The sequence below is a fragment of the Meriones unguiculatus genome, chromosome 12, assembly GCF_030254825.1.
Source record: "Meriones unguiculatus strain TT.TT164.6M chromosome 12, Bangor_MerUng_6.1, whole genome shotgun sequence".
NCBI lineage: Eukaryota > Metazoa > Chordata > Mammalia > Rodentia > Muridae > Meriones > Meriones unguiculatus.
The window spans coordinates 12,211,587-12,219,573 of NC_083360.1; the positions used below are offsets into that span (position 1 = coordinate 12,211,587).

The following is a 7,987-nucleotide window of genomic DNA, read 5'->3' on the forward strand; positions in this document are numbered from 1 at the left end:
TCTCAATCCATAGGAAGTTAACTCTCAGGTTGCTGGCTTACTTTTCACTGTTTTCTCCTGATTTTTTTTAACTGTATCCACACGAGTTCTTCAAAGCTCAAAGAGAAAAACAGAAGTCCTCTGTTACGTCTGGACATCATACTGTTAGCATTCGGGAAACCAGAACAGCACTGAACAAATGTCACAGTCTCTCCACTTCAATACCTTAGAGGCAATTTAGGATTGCAGTCCCCTTCCCTTTATTTTCTGCATGCATTTCCTGTGTTGTGATTTCTTTTGTTTTCAGAGAGTCTCGTGGGTCCAGGACTGACCTCACACTTGCTACATTGCTGAAACAGGGAGGCAAAGGCAGGCAGATTGAACTCTTATGTTTGAGGCCAGCCTGCTCTATATAGTGAGTTCCAGGCCAGCTAGGCTACACAGTGAAACCCTGTCTTAAAAACAAACAAACAAACAAACAAACAAACAAACAGTGCTTTCCACAGACAGACAGAAAAGAGCAATGTTATCAAAGATTTTTTTTCTTGTTTGTCTCTTTGGAATGTATCCCAAGAAACAATCCTGCCGAGTGTGCTTGACACCCATCACTGTACTGTATCCCCCAAAGACCACAGTGGAGCAGGCTACATGGAGCAGGCAGAAAAGACACAGAACGTTGAGTAAGCCTGCCAGGCATGATGCTGGGGAGGCAGAGGCAGGAGGCTGACAAGTTGGAGTGCAGCCTGGGCTATATAATAAGAGCCTGGTATTTAAATCAATCAGTTCCATTTTTTTAAAAAGTTGAACAAGACCAAATGAAACTGAACCACCTCAGACTTCACTCCCTCAGACTTCGAACTTTGCCCCACTTCTGGCCCTCACCTGTAGCCTCCTGGGACCTGCTGGCTTTCCCCTAGCTGGAAGTCTCCCATTGGTTCATAATTATTAACCCAAGCCCAGGGATTTCCCTGCTCCTGGCCACCCGGGAAATTAGTACCGCCTCACTTTTCCAAAATGAGGAACCCTCCCAGGCACGTGAGCACTCTTTCCTTTGAAGATACAGGTGAAGCTCCTGCCCTCAGAACGCTGTGTCCTTTAGACTCACAGTCTGCCATGAAGGAGCCATTGGCTCCTGCTGGAGAGGCTAGAGAGACTGCAGGGCTGACGGTTTCATTTTTATTCGCTTTAGTCTTTATTTAAAGACTGAAGCATGGGCCTGGAAAGATAGCTCTCGCTCTGAGAAGTGCTTGCAAGAAGATTTGAACGCAGCCCTCAGGGTAAGAAACCAAGTGTGGTGTGTACACCTGTAATCCCAGGGCTGGGGGTAATGAGACAGGCAGATCCCCCGGATGTGCTGGCCAGCCAGCCTGGCCAAGTCTACTCTGAGAGTCCCCAGGTCAGAGTAGGAGACCTTGTCTCATAAAACAAGGTGAGCAGCTACTGAGTAACACCACCTGGGGTTCACGTTGGCCTCCCTGCACACATGCATGCACGCACGCAGGCACACCTGATGTAAAACATTTTTTCACAAATACAACTTTACTGTTTTGCTCAAATTGCATTTTTTTTTTGTTTGTTTAAAATGTTCTTTGGATTGATTGATTTTATAGTCTGAGTATTCTGCTCACATGTATGTCCATGTCCCGTGTGCATTCCTGGTGCCCTCGGACGTCAGAAAAGAGAGTTGGATCCCTGGAACTGGACTTATGGACAGTTGTGAGTCACGATGTGGGTGCTAGGAATCAAACCCTGCTCCTCTGCAGAAACAACTAGCGCTCTTATCCACTGAGCCTTCTCTCCAGCCCCTGTATTCCTTTTTTGACCGTGACAATGCATAAGATATGATTACATACTTCGTATCTGGAGAATTACACATAAATTCATCAATGAATTTTCTCAGTTCAGCGTTTGCCATGCACCTGGGAAACACTGAAATATATTTAAACACTTTCAGTTGCCAGTTAGAGGTGCCCAGATTTTATATAAACTGTCATTAATAAGCAAACTGAAATTATCTTATATACAATGCAATTAAAGGTTTGTTTTTTTTTGTTGTTTAAATAAAGTGTAAACAGCCAGACATGGTGGCACAAACTTATAATCCCAACAGCTCAGGAAGTAGAGGCAGGAGGATGGTGTGCCTGAGGCCAGCCTGGGCTACAGAGAATTCTAGAAGCAAAGAAAGGAGTTAATTTTAAAATAATTTAAATAGGTTCACATTTATAAAGTTGGTGGATTTTAAAGATATAGATTCTTGTACAAAAGAAGGACATTTTCAGATTAAGAGACCGTATTGTTTGAAAATCCTGAAGAAAAGCACAAAAGATATTTAACAGAAACTAAAATCTCTTCAATTCAGCCAGCAAATAATTGCCCATAAAATACAGAGACATTTCTAACAATAGCAAAGGCCAATCAATACACTTGAAAAATCACAAGTAGTTTTTCTCCGCCTGAGATGAGCCTGGCGATACAATAGCCACGGCCCAGTTATTACTTGGGTACATTTTGCCTTGAGGGACCTCCAATTTAAGAAGAAACGGTGTCAGTTGTGGCCTTAAAAAAAGATGTAACACGTGGTATAGATTTTTTGTAATCTTCTACCTCTGTCAAAGAGTTCCCCCAGAGAAGAAGAAATTAGTGCCCTTCACCGCAGATAGCAATTTGCTATGCTAGGCTGAAAATTTGGGTTTAGAGTTAGTTTCCTTCTCAATATTTATTTATTCTTGAACAAGCCCATAAACATATACATATGTACCTACACTGCCATATACATGTGTGTTGTATGTACACACATGTGTGTGTTGCATATACATATATATTGAATATACAATTATTTTGATCATATTCCCTCTCCCACCTTCCCCTTCCCCCTCCCCCCACCACATGCCCCTTCCACCTTCAGGTGTCCCCCTCTTTTCTCCCTGGCAGAATGGGTCTGGTTACCACAGCCTGCATGAGCGAGGGCAATCTCCCAGCAGCCACCCCTGAAGGAAAATGACGCTTCTTCCAGCAGCCATCAACTGCCAACACTCCTAAGGTAGGATGGGTCTCCATGAGCGCCTCTCCCATCCATGCTGGAATGACTGACTGACTTGCTCTGTGCAAGCAACCATAGGTGCTGTGGGTTCATGGATACACTTACCACATCATGCCCAGAGAACAGTGTTTCACAGCGCTCTAGCTCTTACATCCTTTCCACCACTTCTTCCTTAATGCTCTGTGACACTTGTGGGGAGTTTCGTGTGCGTGTGCATGTGCGTGTGCGTGTGCGTGTGCGTGTGTGTGTGTGTGTGTGTGTATAGACCAGAGGTCAATGACAAATATCTTTCTAATTGATCTTTAGCTTCTGTTCTTTGTAGATAGAATCTCCCACTGAATATGAAGCTTCCTGATTTGGTGAGACTGGCTGGCCAGTGAGATCCAGGGATCTGCCTGTGTCTACCCACATCACTACATTGCAGATGTGTATCGCCATGTCAGGTTTCCATGGGCGCTGAGGCCCCGAACTCAGGTCCTCATATTTAACATGGTAGGGATCCTACTAACTGAGCCCTCCCCAACCCCTATGGTTAGTTTTCTGTAGAAGGCACTGGAAAAGCATCATGGATATTACATTAAAACTACCCACTTGTGCATTCAGATACTATGAATCGTCTTTATTTTATTCAACAGTCAGAAGAAATAGGAGAAATTCAATGACTTCTTCTCTGCCAGTGTTCTTCCTTTGAGCAGTGGAAGATTATAGAAGCAAAGGCTGCTTGACAAATACCCAGTGGGCAAGGTGAGACACTCGCAGTAGGACCTGCTCCCTTCTCTCAGTCAGACTGCAGATATAAATGAGCCCTGTGTGACAGAGACAGTTTCAGACTGATGTTGAAATGGGAACTTTAAAACACAGATAATCATTAACAATGACTTGGACCATTTATTTTTCTAATGGAATCAATATGCAAGTTACTTTCTCTCTGCAACAGGTATTATATAAATCAGGTATTATATAAATCAGCCAGGAACAAAGTGAAGGACACTTTGTTACCACTGGTAAATCTTGCCTTGCTTCTCATCCGTACAACAGTCTTCTGATTGACTTGAGGGGCTGTGGATTTATTTAACTTGGGCAGAGGTAACTTGGAAACCAACGCATTTTTTTTTAATCAAAAGTCTAAACCATTGCTCTAGGAAAGATGTCCAAGTTTCACTAACATAAAGGTGAATGCTAAAGATTCTTCTTTGAGGGATATCTTTTTAAAAATATTTGTTTATTGATTTTGTGCATGTATGTGTACAATTTGTGTGGACATTTTCATATGTGAGGGCTCTTTCATGTGTGAGGCCATGGCACACATGCGGAGGTGAGAGGTCAGTCATCACCTCTTTTGAGGCAGGTCTCTGGCTGTTTGTTGCTGTGCTGAGGTTCTGGGGGTAGGGGTGGAGATGTTTGTTCTCCTGTCACCAATGCTGACATCAAAATGGGATTGCTGGGATTACAGACACATGCTACCACACCTGGCTCTTACATAGGTTCTGGGGAGCCATCTCAGACCATGAAGCTTTTGTGCAAGAGCTTTTACCTACCGAGCCACCGCGCTGGCCAAGTGAATTACCCTCAAACTTGTAATTCTCCTGCCTCGTCCTCTTGAATGTTGTAATTGCAGGCATGTATCACTAGCTATTTTTATTTATTTAAGTGGTTTTTGTTGTTGCTGTTTGGGTTCTTTTTTGTTTGTTTTTCAAAACAAGGTTTCTCTGTGTAGCCCTAGCTGTCCAGGAACTCACTCTGAAGACCAGGCTGGCCTTGAATTCAGAGATCCTCCTGCTTCTACCTCCCTAGCGCACATGCCACCGCCATTCTGCTTAATACGTAAAAAATGTGGGGCCATCTTTTGTAAACCTACATTTTTCATGAAACTTAACACAGATGAAGTATTTCAATGAACTTTTACATTTCAATCAGTATGTGCTATAAGTAAAATCTAAACATTCAACTTCCCAGATTTAATACAAAAATACAAAAAGATTATATACACTCTCTCCATCAGAAGTCTTTAATAAAATGTTAAAATGAGATCATTTGGGATATTATTAAATTAGCTATAACATTAAAATCAATTTCACTTACTTTTAAATGTAAAACGTTTTTGTGCGCATGTGTGAGTGTGCACAGGCACATGTGTGTTCGGACCTCCAGCTTGCCTTTTGACAGGGTGTCTTACTGGCATGGAGCACAGCATGCCAGCCAGGCTGGCCAGTAAGCCCCAGACGTCCACCTGTGTCTGCCTCCCAGTACTCAGATGACGCCAGACTGGTGCTCTTCACCCCATGGGCTCTGAGGATCAAACCTGGGTCCTCGTGTTCACACAGGAAGCGCTTTGTGCACTGAGCCATCTTCCAGCCCCAGATACCAAAGCACTAAAAGTACAAAAGTGGCATGCACAGTGTTTTTACTGGCTAGCTCTTGTCAAGAATAGAACTCTTGGGCTGAGGATGCAACCCAGCAGAGGAGGACAGCCTGAAAGTGATCGCTAGTAATAGAGGGGGGTATGGAAAACATACACACACACACACACAAACACACACAGAGAAGGTAGCGGGAGGAGAGGGAGAGAGAAGCTCTATAGGCCACAAAGTCTGAGTCTGGCTTTCAAATAGGCCTTGTCTCAAAATAAAAAAGACTTGACAGTCACTGTGTTTGTCTCACCTGCACGAGGCAGCAGGCTCATTCCCCAGCAACATAAAAGAGGAATGGAGCAGGAATGAGAGGGAGAGAGGAGGGAAAAGGTAAGAGAAAAGAAAGGAAGAGAACAGGGGAGTTTAGGGACTGAGGACAGAGTTCTGTTAGCGCCCTTGCCTTGCATGTGTGACGCCCTATTCAATTACTGCCTCCACACACACACCACTGCCACCAAGCACAGTGCACCCAAGCACAGGCGAAGTTACAGAAGAGGCCACCAAGATGGCTCAGTAGGAAAAGGCGCTTGCCACAAAGCTTGACGGCCTCAGCTTGAGCCCCGGGACCCACGTGGTAGAAAGAGAGGACTGATTCCCTCGGGTTGCATTTTCGCCTCCACACATGCTCCCTGCTGCCCCCGCACACACATAAAATAGATAAAAGAATTGGCAGAAATGAGTAGAAGGGCTAGAGCCAAGCCCCTGAAAGGATTGCTCGGACTGCATTGCAGGCTCCCCAGAGGGCCTTGCCACCTCAAAAAGGCAGGACTGGGGAAACCTCTTCCATTGCTGCTGACTTCAACCACTACAGCTTCAAGTGTTTATGGTACACAGTCCCAGGAGAGCCAGTCCAGGGAGAAGCAGGTCCCATAATCTGCCTCCTGATGTTAGAAAAAACAGTGAGCCAGGCATGGTGGCACACACCTGTAATCCCAGCACTCAGGGAAGCAAAGGCAGGTGGATTCTGTGAGTTAGAGGCCAGCCTGGTGTACAAAGCCATTCCAGGACAGCCAAGGCTACACAGAGAAATCCTGCCTTGGGGGGGGGGAGAGGAGGAAGGAGGGAGAGGGAGGAGAAGAGAAGAAAAAAAGAAGAGGAAGAAGAAGAAGAAGAAGAAGAGGAAGAAGAAGAAGAAGAAGAAGAAGAAGAAGAAGAAGAAGAAGAAGAAGAAGAAGAAGAAGAAGAAGAAGAAGAAGTAGTAGTAGAAGTAGTGGTGGAAACAGCCAGTGACTGGACAATGAGACACACTAATTACAAAGACCACAGCAATGAACCTGCCCACACGGCACCATGCCGATACCTTCCACAGCCCACACCAATCTACAAAGCCTGAAGCACATGGGAAGCAACCACAAAGAATTCTCTCCCAGCTCCTCACCCTCCTCATCCTGTCACCACTTTCACATCGACACTCCCTCCTCCACAAAGCCTTTCCTGACTACGTGAGGTAAAGCTTTCCATTCACCTTGTTCAATTAATTGACTCCGGTGTGTTGGTATTTTTTCTCTGATAGACCATTGACTCCATGAGGTGGGCTGAGCCTTCCCATTCACCAGCACATCCTCCTGGTAGATGCCAAATTCAGAAGGAAGAAAGGAATAAACACATGGAGATCTGAACCCATCCTTCTCACACCACAGATCTACCAACAATGGTCTGGCGCCTGCCACTGAGAAGAAAACTGACTGGCACGTCTATTGCCAGCGTACAAGCTTGCCATCTTGGAGGACAGCCTGGGGTCATTTCCAGGAAGCACAGAGGGACTGTGGTTTGCACAATAGTTTTAAGGAAACTGCCGCAGGCTCTGTGGCACTGGGCTCGAGTCCAGGCTGTGTATCAGCCAAGGAAAGACAGTCGAAGGCAATGCCTGACACTGTACCAGGCACACCCAGCCAGGGCCCCGGCCATCAGCACAGCGGGTGCACGCCCTTAGTGAGGGACCAAGAGCAGGAGCAAATGGTGACGTTTAGCACAAGAACATTTACATGGCTTGTGATGTACCTTCCAATAGAGTGAGTCACTGTCCCCGTCCACCCACCTCCCTGTGCTACGTGTGCACAGAGAAATGAGCATCTTGTTCAAGTCAAGTGTCAGGTCCCGGTCATGAACTCAGGCAGTCTCGGCCTACGGTGACAAGAGCCCCTGTGGAATCACACAGGGACAGGGTCACTGGCGTCTCCTCTTTCTGAGTCTCCAGTGACGTTGCTCTTTAACTCCACAGGCTTGTGGTGAGACTTGAAAGGTTAGGATGAGCTTGGGCCAGTTGTCGTGGTGCAAGCCTATAACCCTAGTGCTCAGGATGCAGAGGCGGGGGAGGGAGGAGGATTTCAAACTCAAGGCCAACCTGGGCTACATAGTGGGGTCCCACCTTAAGGAAAACATTGCAAAGAAGAGAGCGGTGTTCCTTGCCTTGTGAAGACAACGACGGATTTAGTAAGCGTGTGTTACGCCGCTATTTCAAGTTTAGGACTTTCCCCGTCACTACAGGCTGCCTGCTGATGGCTCAGATTTTAGCATGATGTTTCTCATTGACCCCTGAGTGCTTCTGGAAGGCTGG

The 7,987-nt window shown here is 45.8% G+C and overlaps 1 long non-coding RNA gene across 2 annotated transcripts; it reads left to right on the forward strand.

The window, feature by feature from the left end:
• The first annotated feature begins 1,056 nt into the window (after positions 1-1,056).
• On the forward strand, positions 1,057-4,116 carry LOC132646720 (uncharacterized). 2 transcript variants are annotated; one of them, XR_009584970.1, is made up of 3 exons: positions 1,057-1,256; positions 2,885-3,019; positions 3,342-4,116. It is a non-coding gene; the product is annotated as an uncharacterized LOC132646720 (long non-coding RNA). The 2 variants fall into 2 exon arrangements; XR_009584972.1 differs by having other exon boundaries at positions 2,911-3,019.
• Positions 4,117-7,987: the final 3,871 nt, after the last annotated feature.